The sequence below is a fragment of the Pelophylax lessonae genome (genome assembly GCF_965119305.1).
Source record: "Pelophylax lessonae genome assembly, chromosome: 1".
NCBI classification, from domain to species: domain Eukaryota; kingdom Metazoa; phylum Chordata; class Amphibia; order Anura; family Ranidae; genus Pelophylax; species Pelophylax lessonae.
This window is the reverse complement of record NC_138768.1, coordinates 840,895,271-840,909,220: the sequence shown is the minus strand read 5'-3', so window position 1 is coordinate 840,909,220 and position 13,950 is coordinate 840,895,271. Positions and strand designations below refer to the sequence as shown.

At 43.8% G+C, this 13,950-nt stretch overlaps 1 protein-coding gene across 1 annotated transcript in view; it reads right to left on the bottom strand.

Moving 5' to 3' along the window:
* GFRA4 (GDNF family receptor alpha 4) overlaps positions 1–13,950 on the bottom strand; it is a 727,205-nt gene that overhangs the window by 34,171 nt on the left and 679,084 nt on the right. The gene's annotated exons all lie outside the window — the stretch shown is intronic.

Genomic DNA, 13,950 nt, shown 5'->3' with positions numbered 1-13,950 from the left:
ACTTGAAACGGAGCCAAAGACGCACAGGACCCCCATGCAATCTTCTCCCTGCAGCCGCCCCGGAGATGTGTGAACCAGTTCCATTGAAGTCATGCAAATTGGATACAGGAAACTCACATCCGATTCACATTAGTGAGAACCCACGTAGGGGTGCCACCTCATCCCTTTAAACCAGGACACATTAATTGCACAGGTTCCGATGCAAATATAATGCACATAAGGCACTAAGTGAGTTTAATTGCCCCCTAATCAGCCTCAGAACCTGTGTGATTAACCACTTCTGGACCAGAAGATTCCCCCCCCCCCCTTAATGATAAGGCCATTTTTTGTGATTCGGCACTGCATTACTTTAACTGACAATTGCGCGGTCGTGCGACACTGTATCCGGAAAAATTGATGTTCTTTTTTTCCCATAAATAGAGCTTTCTTTTGGTGGTATTTGATCACCTGGGCGATTTTTATTTTTTACACTAAAAACAAAAATTGCGACAATTCTGTAAAAAAAAAAAAAAAAACAATATTTTGCACTTTCTGCTTTATAACATTCTCAATAAAAAAATAAAAATAAATAAATAAATAAATCACATTATTTTTCTCATCATTTTAGGCCAATTTGTATTCTGCCACATATTTTTGGTAAAAAAAAATATCCCATTCAGCGTTTATATTGATTGGTTTGCGCAAATGTTATCGCGTCTACAAACTAGGGGAAAGATTTTTGTCATTTTTTATTTCTTTATTTTTACTAGTAATGGCGGTGATCTGCATTTTTTTAGCGTGACTGCGACATTGCGGCAGACAGATCGGACCCCTAACTGACATTTCTGACACTTTTGGGGGGGGACCAGTGACATTACTACAGTAATCAGTGCACTGTTACTGTAATAATGACACTGGCAGGGAAGGGGTTAACCCAGGGGTGATCAAAGGGTTAATTGTAAGTTTAGGGGAGTGTTTACTAACTGTGGAGGGGGGGGGGGTGGGCTTGTGAAATCAATACAGAGACCTGTGATCCTAAATAGGAGGAACACAGGAGCTCTGTATTGATTCCTGAGAGAACAGCGGTCTGCCGTGTTTACAACTGCACACCGCCGTTCTCTCTTCACAGGGAACGATCGCGGGTGCCCGGCGGAAATCGTGGCCGCTGGTTCGGTCTATTGGCTTCCCAACTAGTGATTGGGTGCGCGGCCCCAGGATCGCACTCGCGAACCATTGTACAGGTACGGCGATTCATGGGAACCTGCCAACCTGCCGCCATATATAGGCGGCGGCTGGTCGGGAAGTGGTTAACAGAGAATTTATTGAAAAAAATGATAACAGAGCCAATAAGTATTGGATGTGTATGGATTACTATTTGAGAATAAGGATATTTTTTTTACAAATATTGGTTCCATGTGAAAGAGATTCAAGGCCCATCGGGCCATGGTTTGTTCCTTTGCTGTGATCACACATTCCCTGTGTAAAAAATCATTGCTGAGCCACAGACACCATCTCAGAGGAAAGACCTCTCGCCTAGGAGATGATAGGATAGAGAAAGTGATTTATAGACTTTTGGTGTATGCACCGGTGAGCTTGTTAGGCCGCTGTCGGAACAGAGATATATAAACTTTCTTAATGGGCTTTTCGGGCAAGTGAGTTGGAAGCCGGGGATAAAACAAGCCGGATGTATGAACTTGGTTTCCTATAGGAGCTTTGTCTTCCATAAATATTTTGTAGCTTGCGGCTCAGTATACATTAACCACTTAAGCCCCGGAAGATTTTACCCCCTTCCTGACCAGGGCCTATTTTGCGATTCGGCACTGCGTGACTTGAACGGACAATTGCGCGGTCGTGTGACGCTGTACCTAAACGAATTTGACGTCCTTTTTTTCCCACAAACAGAGCTTTCTTTTGGTGGTATTTGATCACCTGTGCGAATTTTTGATCATGCGCTATAAACAAGAAAAGAGCGTAAATTTTGCAAAAATAACAATATTTTTCACATTTTTTTTATATGAAATTCCTAAAAAAAATGTAAAAATCTAAATTTTTTAACATTTTAGGCCAATTTGTTTTATGCTACATATGTTTGGTAAAAAAAAAAATCGCAAAAAGCGCATTTTGATTGGTTTGCGCAAAAGTTATTGCGTTTATGAACTAAGGGAAAGATTTTTGTCATTTTTGTTGTTTTTTTTTTTAACGAGTAATGGCGGCGATCTTCGATTTTTTTTGCGGGACTGGGACATTGCAGCGGACAGATCGCACCCTTGACTGACATTTTTGACACTTTTGGGGTTACCAGTGACATTACTACAGTAATCAGTGTAATACATATGCACTGTTACTGTAAAAATGACACTGGCAGAGAAGGAGTTAACTTTATTTGAGAGGGAGGGGTTAAGTGTGTCCCTAGGGGCGTGCTTCTAACTGTGATTGGATGTGGCTACTGGTGTAAGAACAGAGATCAACGGTCCTACATAGCAGAACCGTCTGATCTCCATTCTTACACAGGGGAGAATGACAGGCGGCTGTGTTTACATTAGCCGCCTGCCTTTCTCCCGCTCTAACGGACGATCGCGAGTACACACGCACACGTGCGTGGGGGGGGTCCGTGAGCGAGCGGGAGCGGGCCTCCGGCGGCGCGCGCTCGCTCCCTAGAGCCTCACAGGCGAGCGACGTAGACCTACGTCACTTTGCCTGTGAAGGGCTGACCGCGGCAGAAAATAGTCGTGCGGTGGTCAGCAAGCGGTTAATACGTTCAGTGTTTCGGTGTTAAGGGCCAAGGCAGACTAGAGATCTGGTCTTTGGGGACATCTCACCAGTGTCTGGATCACCATGCATGTAATATATAAACACACATGGATACTTAAAGTGATTGTAAATTCTCGTTTTTTTGGGGTTTTTTTTTATCAAACATGTCATACTTACCTCCTTTGTGCAGTTAGTTTTGCACAGAGAAGCCTCAATCCTCCTCTTCTCAGGTCCTTCTTTGCTGCTTCTGGCCCTTCCCTCCTATCAAGTGCTCCCACAGCAAGCAGCTTGCTATGGGGGCACCCGAGCCGAGCTGCAGCTCCTTGTGTCCATTCAGACACGGAGCTGCCGTTCAGCCTCTTTGATTGACAGTCGTGGGAGCCAATGGCATCACGGCTGTGTCTCAGCAAATCAGGAGAAAGAGTCCCGGACAGCCGAGGGACTCGTGGACATCACTGGACAGAGAGGGGGCTCAGGTAGGTATTAGAGTGTGCTGGGGAGGCTGCTACACACAGAAGGATTTTTACGTATCTTAATGCATTAAGATAAAAAAACCTTCTGCCTTTACAACCACTTTAAACTTTGTCTGTAGTGTAGAAATTGATCACAAAATTAGGGCAATTTACAGCAATGGCACCAGGATGCAGGCCATACACTTCTTCAAGAAGAGGGCACTGTTTATCGCAAGGCACATTCCAAAAGTAATAGCGCTACATATGTTGCAGGTCATACACTTCTTCAGGCAGAAGAGGGCGCTGTTTAACCACAAGGCATTTTACAATAGAAATAGCGCTACATATTTTGCAGGTCATACACTTCTTCAGGCAGCAGAGGGCGCTGCTTAACCACAAGGCACTTTCCAATAGTAATATCGCTATATATTTTGCAGGCCATACACTTCTTCAGGCAGAGGAGGGCGCTGTTTATCCACAAGGCAATTTCGTAGTAATAGCGCTACATATTTTGCAGGTCATACACTTCTTCAGGCAGAGGAGGGCGCTGTTTATCTACAGGGCAATTTCCAATAGTAATAGCGCTACATATGTTGCAAGTCATACACTTCTTCAGGTAGACGAGGGCGCGGTTTATCCACAAAGCACTTTCAAATAGTAATAGCACTAAATATGTTGCGGGTCATACACTTCTTCAGGCAGAAGAGGGCGCTGTTTATCCACAAGGCAATTTCCAATAGTAATAGCGCTACATATTTTGCAGGTCATACACTTCTCTAGGCAGAAGAGGGTGCTGTTTATCCACAAGGCACTTTCCAAAAGTGATAGCGCTACATATGTTGCAGGTCATACACTTCTTCAGGCAGAAGAGGGCGCTGTTTATCCACAAGGCACTTTCCAATAGTAGTATTACAGTTATAGCACTATATACTGTATGTATTGATCACTGTCAATGCATAACTGAAGTATGCTTACTATGCTTTAGTTTGTGAATGAACGGGAAGCTCTGTACAGAGCTATTCCTGTGCATTCATTCTGTAGAGCTGAGGCTGCAGACATTGAGAGTGAGGGCTGTGTGCTCAATTTCCTTTCTCTGTCTCAAAGGCGTGACATCAGAAGTCTGTTTAGACCCCTAAAATCTCACCAAAGCCCACCAAAGGGGCTCCTAAAAAAATTGTAAAAAGTAATAAAAAAAAGATTAATGTGAAATAAAAATAAAATAAAATGGTAAAAAAAATAAAATGAATAAAAAACCACTGACACCAGTGTATGCCCTGAATGATGATCTCTTATATATTTAGTTCTGTGTGAAGACATGTTCAGTATGTTGTAGGATATTCTGTCCAACATGGTTGCTTTGTATGCCCGTAGCATGAGAAAAATTAGTCCTTAGTGGGCTCCTAAAAGCCTGCAGAAACCGCACAGTGCCACCATTAGGTTGGAGGATATACTGCCTACATGCAGGATTCAGCAGGGAAGTGAAATTCCCCTGCTCGTGTTGCTTACTTACACAAAAAGCGTTTTGCTCCCTGAATTACTTTCTGCAGCATTTTCGGGAGCACGTTGGCGAGGGATCGAAACAAGCAGGTAATTGATTTCACTGCATATTTTATCGATACTGTAGCTGTTCTGACTAGTGATTGACCGATATCGTTTTTTTATTGCCGATACCGATATTTTGGTCATCGCATATCGGTATCGGCTGATATGTTCGTACATTAAAAATTATTATTATTATTTTTTTTTAAAAGGTACTCTTGTGGAGGGACCTGGGGGTCTAAAAGACCCCAAACCTCTCCTCTGCACTTAAAAGCATTCAAAATGCCAAGTTTGGCTGTTTTGAATGCTGTAGTTTTTTTTTTAATTTGGCGCCGAGTACCCAGAAGTGATGTCATGACATCACTTCCGGGTTTTTACATGGAGACCCGATCAGAGCTGAATGCGGCTTTGATCGGGTCTTCTCTTTGCCGACCGTGCAGGATGGTTGCCCGGGTCACCCGATTGGACGGGAGACCCGGGCGAGCCACGGAAGGTGGGGGGACGTCCCCTCCCGCTCCTTGTAATGACAGCCGAGCGGCTTCTCAGCCGCATCAGTTGTCATTACAAGACAGCCGACCGTCGGCTATGGACACCAGTACCGGGGTGATGCCTCTAGCTGCAGGCATCGTCCCGGTACAGCACTTTCCGAAATATCGGCAATATCGGTAACCTCAGGGGCCGATTCCGATATATCAGGAAAAGTGCATATCGGCCCTCGATATATCAGCTTTGCCGATAATTGATCGATCCCTAGTTCTGACACAGGATGGACTGCAGGTTGGTTCTTACTTGTAAACATTTTGAGCATCTATTTTGATCACTGGCATACTAATAAGCTTTGGCCAATCACAGCACAATGTCCTGTCAGAGCCATGATTGGCCAAAGGCAGGGTGCCTTTAGCCAATCATGGCTCATGGGCTAAGTCCATGCCCCACACTATATAAGGCTTCTGCTTACATGGCAGCCGTGTATAGTGTGTGACAATAGAAATTAGGCAGGTACTTAGTGGATAGTGTGTTGAGTCAGTTTAGTGCAGTCAGTGTAGTGTTCAGGCATACCCCACTTTTAAAATGTATGGATATGTTATAGTCCTGGATCTCCTCTCAGTGCTCCCCAAGTTTTGTGTCCTTGTCACTTATAGTTCCTGAGCAGTGCCATGCCAAGCTGACCAAGGTTTCCCATAGACGCCAATGTTAAAGACGGGGAACAGTGCCATGCCAAGCCGACCAATATTTCCCATAGATGCCAATGAGCACTGAATGCTGAAAATTGGTCTAGGCAGGAAGGGGGTGAAAGGGCCCTGTATTTAAGCGGTTAAGGGGAACCCTATGACAGAATAAAAAAAAAAAACGGCATGGGGACCCCAAAATCTTTTTAAGGAGAACTCCCCGCCCAAATTTAGAAAAAAAAATGACGTGGGGATCACCCCAAAATCTATACCAGGTCCGTTGGGCCTTGTACAGATTTTAGGGGAACTCCACGCCAAAAAAAAAAAAAAAGCAATGTGGGGTCCCCCTAAATCCATACCAGACCCTTACCTGAGCATGCAGCCTGGCAGGCCAGAAAATGGGGGGGGGCGAGCGAGCGTCCCCTCTACCGGACCAAACCAAGCTGCTTTTCCTCAACATGGGTAGGGTGCTTTGGGGTGCCCCCCAAAGCACCTTGCCCCCATGTTGGTGGGGTTAAGCTCCTCTTCCCGACAACACTGGGCTGTGGTTGTGCAGGTGGGGGGATTATCAGAATCTGAAAGCCCACTTTAACAAGGGTGCCCCCAGATCCCAGGTCCCCCCTATTTGAATGGATATCGAGTACATCGTACCGCTACACATTCACCACAAATGTGTAAAAAAGGAAAAACCACAGAACACAGTTTTTGACATGTCTCTTATTAAAAAGTAAAAAAAAAAAATTGTGTCCCTTGATGTAAATCCATCGTCAACCACAATGCCCGCTAACTTGAAAAATAGAAAAAATTTCCAAAACGCTTTGCCTCTTCTGAGTCTACCCGCCATATGCAGCTCTTCAGCTTTGACAGCTCTTTTATAGGTAAGGGGCAGGGCCACCTGGTTATGTCCCCCTTCTGTCGCCCCCATGCCATTTTTTTTTCTTTTTAAATTTTGGCGTTGGGTTCCCCTTAAAATTAATACCAGACCAGAAGGGCCTGGTATGGACTGGGGGGAACCCTATGCTGTTTTTTTCATGTTTCTTCATCTGTATTGCCGGGAGCTGACAATACATTACAGTCGCGAGCAAGTTTAATTGACATTTTTTCCTTTAGAAATGTCAGTATTGCTGCAGCAGGCTCCATACATCGTACAGATGCGCTAATTTACAAGCACATCAAGGGTACCCCCAGGCACAATATTTAACCACATAAAGACCAGCCGCCGCAGATGTACTGCGGCAGGCTGGCTCTCCCAAGCAAAGACCCGTACATGTACGGTGCTCGCCTGGGAGGAGCTAGGGGGCACGCGCGCGCCGCCGCTCGTCAGCTGGGGAGCCAGTGCGTGTGACAGGCGGCTCCGATGGCCGCCGGCCACTCGCAATCCCCCCCCCTCGCTGACAGAGAAGGATGGACGGCTGATGTAAACACAGCCGTCTGTCCTTCTCCCTGAGATGATCACAGAGACCATGCGATCCTGCTATATAGGATCACATGTCTCTATGGTCATCTCACAAGCCCAACCCCCCACTCCTCTAGGCTTACATTTAACCCATTGATCACCCATAGTATTAACCTCTTCCCTGCCAATGGCATTATTACAGTAACAGTGCATATTTTTAGCACTGATTACTGTAGTAATGTCACTGGTACCCCCAAAAGTGTCAAAAATGTCAGTTAGGGGTCCGATCTGTCCACCGCAATGTCGCAATCTCGCAAAAAAATCGCAGATCCCTGCCATTACTAGTAAAAAATAAACCAAACAATAAAAATGACATAAATCTTTCCCGTAGTAAGTAAACACAATAACTTTTGCGCAAACCAATCAAAATACGCTTATTGCGATTTTTTTTTTTACCAAAAATATGTAGCAGAAAAATTGGCCTAAAATGTTAACAAATTTTGATTTTTACATTTTTTTTTTGGCAATGTTATATAGCAGAATGTGAAAAATATTGTTTTTTTTTTTTCAAAATTGTCTTTTTTGGTTTATAGCGCAAAAAAATCAAATCGCACAGGTGATCAAATACCACCAAAAGAAAGCTCTATTTGTGGGAATAATAGGACGTCAATTTCAAATGGGTACAGCATCGCACGAGCACGCAATTGTCAGTTAAAATCACGCAGTGCTGAATCGCAAAATAGGGCCTGGTTATTAAGCAGCAAAATCTTCCGGTCTTAAAGTGGTTAAACAAATTTTTCATTTTTATTGTTTCACTTTGATCATCATTAAAATCACTGCTCCTGTAAAAACTATCTTTTTAAAAAATGTTTTGCATTGATACATGTCCCCCAGGGAAATACCCAGGTCCCCATACATGTTTTATGGCAATAACTTGCATATACAGTATCTTACAAAAGTGAGTACACCCCTCACATTTTTGTAAATATTTTATTATATCTTTCATGTGACAACACTGAAGAAATTACACTTTGCTACAATGTAAAGTAGTGAGTGTACAGCTTGTATAACAGTGTAAATTTGCTGTCCCCTCAAAATAACACACGGCCATTAATGTCTAAACCGCTGGCAACAAAAGTGAATTCACTCCTAAGTCAAAATGTCCAAATTGGGCCCAAAGTGTCAATATTTTGTGTGGCCACTATTATTTTTCAGCACTGCCTTAACCCTCTTAGGCATGGAGTTCACCAGAGCTTCACAGTTGCCACTGGAGTCCTCTTCCACTCCTCCATGATGACATCACAGAACTGGTGGATGTTAGAGACCCTGTGCTCCTCCACCTTCTGTTTGAAGATGCCCTACAGATGCTCAATAGGGTTTAGGTCTGGAGACATGCTTGGCCAGTCCATCACCTTTACCCTCAGCTTCTTTAGCAAGGCAGTGGTCATTATGGAGGTGTGTTTGGGGTCGTTATCATGTTGGAATATTGCCCTGCCACTCAGTCTCTAAAGGGAGGGGATCATGCTCTGCTTCAGTATGTCACAGTACATGTTGGCATTCATGGCTCCCTCAATAAACTGTAGCTCCCCAGTGCCGGCAGCACTCATGCAGCCCCAGACCATGAAACTCCCACCACCATGCTTGACTGTAGGCAAAACACACTTGTCTTTGTACTCCTCACCTGGTTGCCACCACACACGTTTGACACCATCTGAACCAAATAAGTTTATCTTGGTCTCATCAGACCACAGGACATGGTTCCAGTAATCCATGTCCTTAGTCTGCTTCTCTTTTGCAAACTGTTTGCAGGCTTTCTTGTGCATCATCTTTAGAAGAGGCTTCCTTGTGGGACAACAGCCATGCAGACCAATTTGATGCAATGTGTGGCGTATGGTCTGAGCACTGACAGGCTGACCCCCCACCCTTTCAACCCCTGCAGCAATGCTGGCATCACTCATACGTCTATTTCCCAAAGACAAACCCTGGATATGACGCTGAGCACGTGCACTCAATACCTTTGGTCTACCATAACGAGGCCTGTTCTGAGTGGAACCTGTCCTGTTAAACCACTGTATGGTCTTGGCCACCATGCTGCAGCTCAGTTTCAGGGTCTTAGCAATCTTCTTATAGCCTAGGCCATCTTTATGTAGAGCAACAATTCTTTTTTTTTCAGATCCTCAGAGAGTCCTTTGCCATGAGGTGCCATGTTGAACTTCCAGTAACCAATTTGAGAGAGTTAGAGCGATAACACCAAATTTAACATACCTGCTCCCCATTCACACCTGAGACATTGTAACACTAACGACTCACATGACATTGGGGAGGGAAAATGGCTAATTGGGCCCAATTTGGACATTTTGACTTAGAGGTGTACTCACTTTTGTTGCCAGCGGTTTAGACATCAATGGCTGTGTGTTGAGGTATTTTGAAGGGACAGCAGATTTACACTGTTATACAAGCTGTACACTCACTACTTTACATTGTAGCAAAGTGTCATTTCTTCAGTGTTGTCACACGAAAAGATATAATAAAATATTTGCAAAAATGTGAGGGGTGTACTCACTTTTGTGAGACACTTTAAGCCTTTAAAATGAGGACTTTTGATTTTTCATGTTCATGTCCCACAGACTTTAATAGAGTTTGCATGTTCACTAGAACTTTTTCCCTGTTTGAGATGTTCCGGTGCGAACCGAACAGGGGGGTGTTCGGCCCATCCCTACTGTCTATATACATTATGCGACTTATACATACAGGGTCTGGACAATATAATAGAACTGCACATTGGATATTGATGGCGGTCAGTTTTTGTAGAGTTTGGATCTCAGAGGTGCCGATTCAATGCGACGGATGTTTTTTGTGCCATTGGACCACTATCCTGTAACTGTCCATCTATCCCTGTCTGTAGCAATAATGTGTCACCACTGCTTCTCTTTTCAGGTGGTGTATGTTCATGTATGACACATGTTGTCAATAAGCTTAAGACTCTTCTTCACATTAAAAAATAATAAAACTAAATAATTTAACAATTTCTTAATTAAAGAACTAGTTGTTCCAGCTCAAACTTTTCCACATATTTGGACCTGAGTTTGAGCCCTGCGGTTTGCTTTGAAAACTCACATGATGAAGTGCTAATGGACATAGCTATTACATGACGGTTATTGGCAGTCAACCTAAAGACTTTCTGTTGCAGATGTGTTTGTAATTGTGATTTAGCCACTTCAAAGTGAGACCGTTGTTTTAGAGATTTGTCAATTATTTTGTCCACCCTTGTACCTTGTTGGGGGAGGGAGGGTAGAAAGATCAATGACATTCCAGATCACATGACCAGAATCTTTCCTAGAGCTAGAGCCAACACAGTTAAAGCAAAAATGCACTGTATCTCAGTAGCACACACTAAAAGAGCTATTTAATCAATTTATGAAATTCAAAGTAACCCCCCCCCCCTCCATATCTCTTTGAAAAACACCACTTTTGCATTTCTAGCCATGGCCAACTTGAGTAAGGGCAGATGATTCATGTAGCATTTACTTCCTGGAATCCATCTGCTCCTTAGCTCAAAAAAGCCCCTCCTCCCCTCCGACAGATGAAAAAAAAATGCCCATGAAGACTCCTGGGTGCATGACATCATTTTGACCTACACCAGGAACCAGAAAGCAACTAAAGAAATATAAAAAAAACAAAAAAAAACAAGTAAGAATGATATACTTTTCTATCTATTTACTAAGGCTAGCCGCATAATGATTAAAATACTCAATGTTGTTTGAAAGAGTGAAGTTTTGCTTTAAAGTAACAAATGGCATACTCTACATGCCTAACTAAATCACCAGCATGGGAGGGTCGGAGCCTCTTTCCACCCATTACATGAGAAAGGCAATAACTACATACTTCGTTGAACAAGAACTGTCAGAGGGGCAGGAATTAAAGTGGACATGTTGCTTTGCCTTACACGGGCCATGGACAGGTACACTCTAAAGGGCTTTCAGTCTAGAACATGATTTTATACCATTTCCACTTGCCCGGCTTTGTACAGCGTTTCATTGTTGTGCTCTGGTAGAATCAGCCACACGTCGCAGTCAGAACTCACGTCGCAGTCAGAACTCACGTCGCAGTCAGAACTCTTCATTCTCCTCTACACAACTGTCAAAAGATCTATGACATCCTCCACAATGGGTATTGACTTGGTGCCTGTAGCACTTGTCACAGAATCACTCTCGGCTGCTGCCATTAGCAGAATAGGAGTACGTCTCTGTCAACGTTTATTACAACGAAGCTCAAGGACCTTTCCAGACTCCCACGGGAGTATTAAATGTCAAGCCCTAATTTATAATTAAAAGGATGCAATGTTCCTCTTCGAAAACCATTTGGGATTCTGTTGCGCTTAAGCCGTTATGGAACTACAAATCGCATTTAGATTGCCGTAACGAGCTGGGACTTTTGGCCCATCAAATGTTGGGAGCTGCTGTTCATTTTTTCCCAGTTGTTTAGTAGGTTAAGCTTAAGGTTCTATATGAACCTTTCTGTTCCACAAGCAAGGTAAACAGAGTGGTACTTTCCATAGAGTAGAACTCTCAATCATCTTTTTTAGATGCGCTCCTTCGTTCCTGAACAGGAAGTGTTAGAAGCAAGATGGCGGTGGAGAGTATCTGGGCTTCTGTGGGGAAAGATATGGAGCAGAGTTTTTGTTCACTAGTTATGCACCAGTGAGTTGTCTATAAGCTGAACAGTTTACAGTATATATGGCAATAGTTTTTGCAAAGGAAAAGGGTATCTGTTTTAATTTAGATCATAAATCTCATTCTTCCTCCTGAAGACTTCATTCTGGGAAACGTGTTGCATTAAGGGCTAGTCCCACCTCCAGTCCGATATGTTATAAATACTAATTTCTTTTAATGCTAATTTACAGTGATCTCTTTTAGATTCTGGGTCCAGTGTTGAATGGCTGTCCTGCAGCAGTGTGAACACAGGGGGTCGTCCCCTGGGCACAGACGCCATTCAGATCGCTTTGAATTTTCTCAAAGCCTTTGCATTCTCTGATTCAATGAGTTGGAGAGGCCAGGCAGTGATGTCACAATCTCCATCAAGCAGAGAATGCTTTGCAAACATTGAGAAAATGTATTATATTAATATATAGGATTTATATAGCCCCAACAGTTTACACAGCGCTTTACACAACAAAGGGGGACAGTACAATTACAATACAGTTCAGTACTGAAGGAATAGAACTTACAATCTAAAGGGAGGGGGAGGTGATACAAAAAATATTAGCTGCAGGGGAGGATCTGATGGAGGTGACTCAAGTACAGTTCTCAGGTGGAGATGGGGTAGGCTTCCCTGAATAAATTTGTTTTCAAGGACTGCCTAAAAGCGGAGAGGGTAGGAGCTGACCAGACATACTGGGGCAGTGAGTTCCATAAGATTAGAGAGGCTCTGGAGAAGTCCTGTAGGTGAGCATTGGAGGAGTTAAAGCAGAGTTCCGGCCTCAAAATCGACATAATCGATTTTGGGCCATCCGCTTGCTCTAGGTCACCTGAAAAACAAATGGATAGTTACAATTTTTTTTTTTTTTTACTTACCTTGTTATTGAAGAAAATATACTCACCTTTCTTCCACTTCCTCCCTCTGCGGCCGCGGCCCGCGCCGTCACTTCCTCCTTGCATTGATTCCTGGGAGCTGATCGTCATCGCTCCCAGGAATCAATGCGCCTGCACCGGCCCCGCTCGTCACTTCCGGTGCGGGCTCCTCATTCCCTGCTAAACAGCTTCTGGGCATGCCCAGAACCTGTGGAGGGATGACGCGCCCGCACTGGCAGTGACGAGTGGGGCCGGTGCAGGTGCATTCTGGGAGAAGAGGACACGGAAGAGGACGCAGAAGAGGACGCGCTGGCTTCCGAGATGGCAGCGCTGGAAAATAATTTTTCAAGGTAAGTATTCCTTCTAAAAGGTAAGGGTGACCTGGGACAGTGAAGAGGCTATCCATTGTGGAATGTACTAGCCCTGACTGTCCCGGGGGTATTTTTAGCTAAATTTCACCGCCCGAGGTTGGGACTCCGCTTTAACAAGGGAGCTAGAGAGCAGGAGGTCTTGGGAGGAGCCGAGAGGACAAGTTGGTTGAAATCTGCAGATGAGGTTGGTGATGTAGCTGGGGGGCGATGTTGTGGATGGTATATATGGTTAGGACCTGCAATTTTTCAGGTCACATGAAGTGGTGTTAACATGTTAGGTCACATGACATTGGGCAGCTTTGACTTGTGGCCAATTATGTTTGTTAACTCTTCATTCACTGAGCACTCCTTATAATTATTTATATAATATATTTATTATAATATAATTATAAATATTACCTGATGTCTGATGTTCTGGAAAGTCTCTTTGGAAATGCTCAGAAAATGCAAACAATGCAGAGAAAAATGCAAAAAATCCTCTAAATGGTTCCCGTGCCCAGTGGCCGACCTGTGTTCGCAATGCAGCAGGGCAGCAGCTAAGCACAGGACCCAGAAGCTAGCAAAGATCACTGGAGTAGTGGTGTCTACTTCAGTGGTTTCCAGCTTCCAGGAGCATTCTACAGGTATGGTATATGTATGGCTACATTGGTCCAAGTTGGACCAAAGTAGGTATGTAAAAATAATCATATCCGAAATTCTTCTTTAAATATATTATTTGCAAGT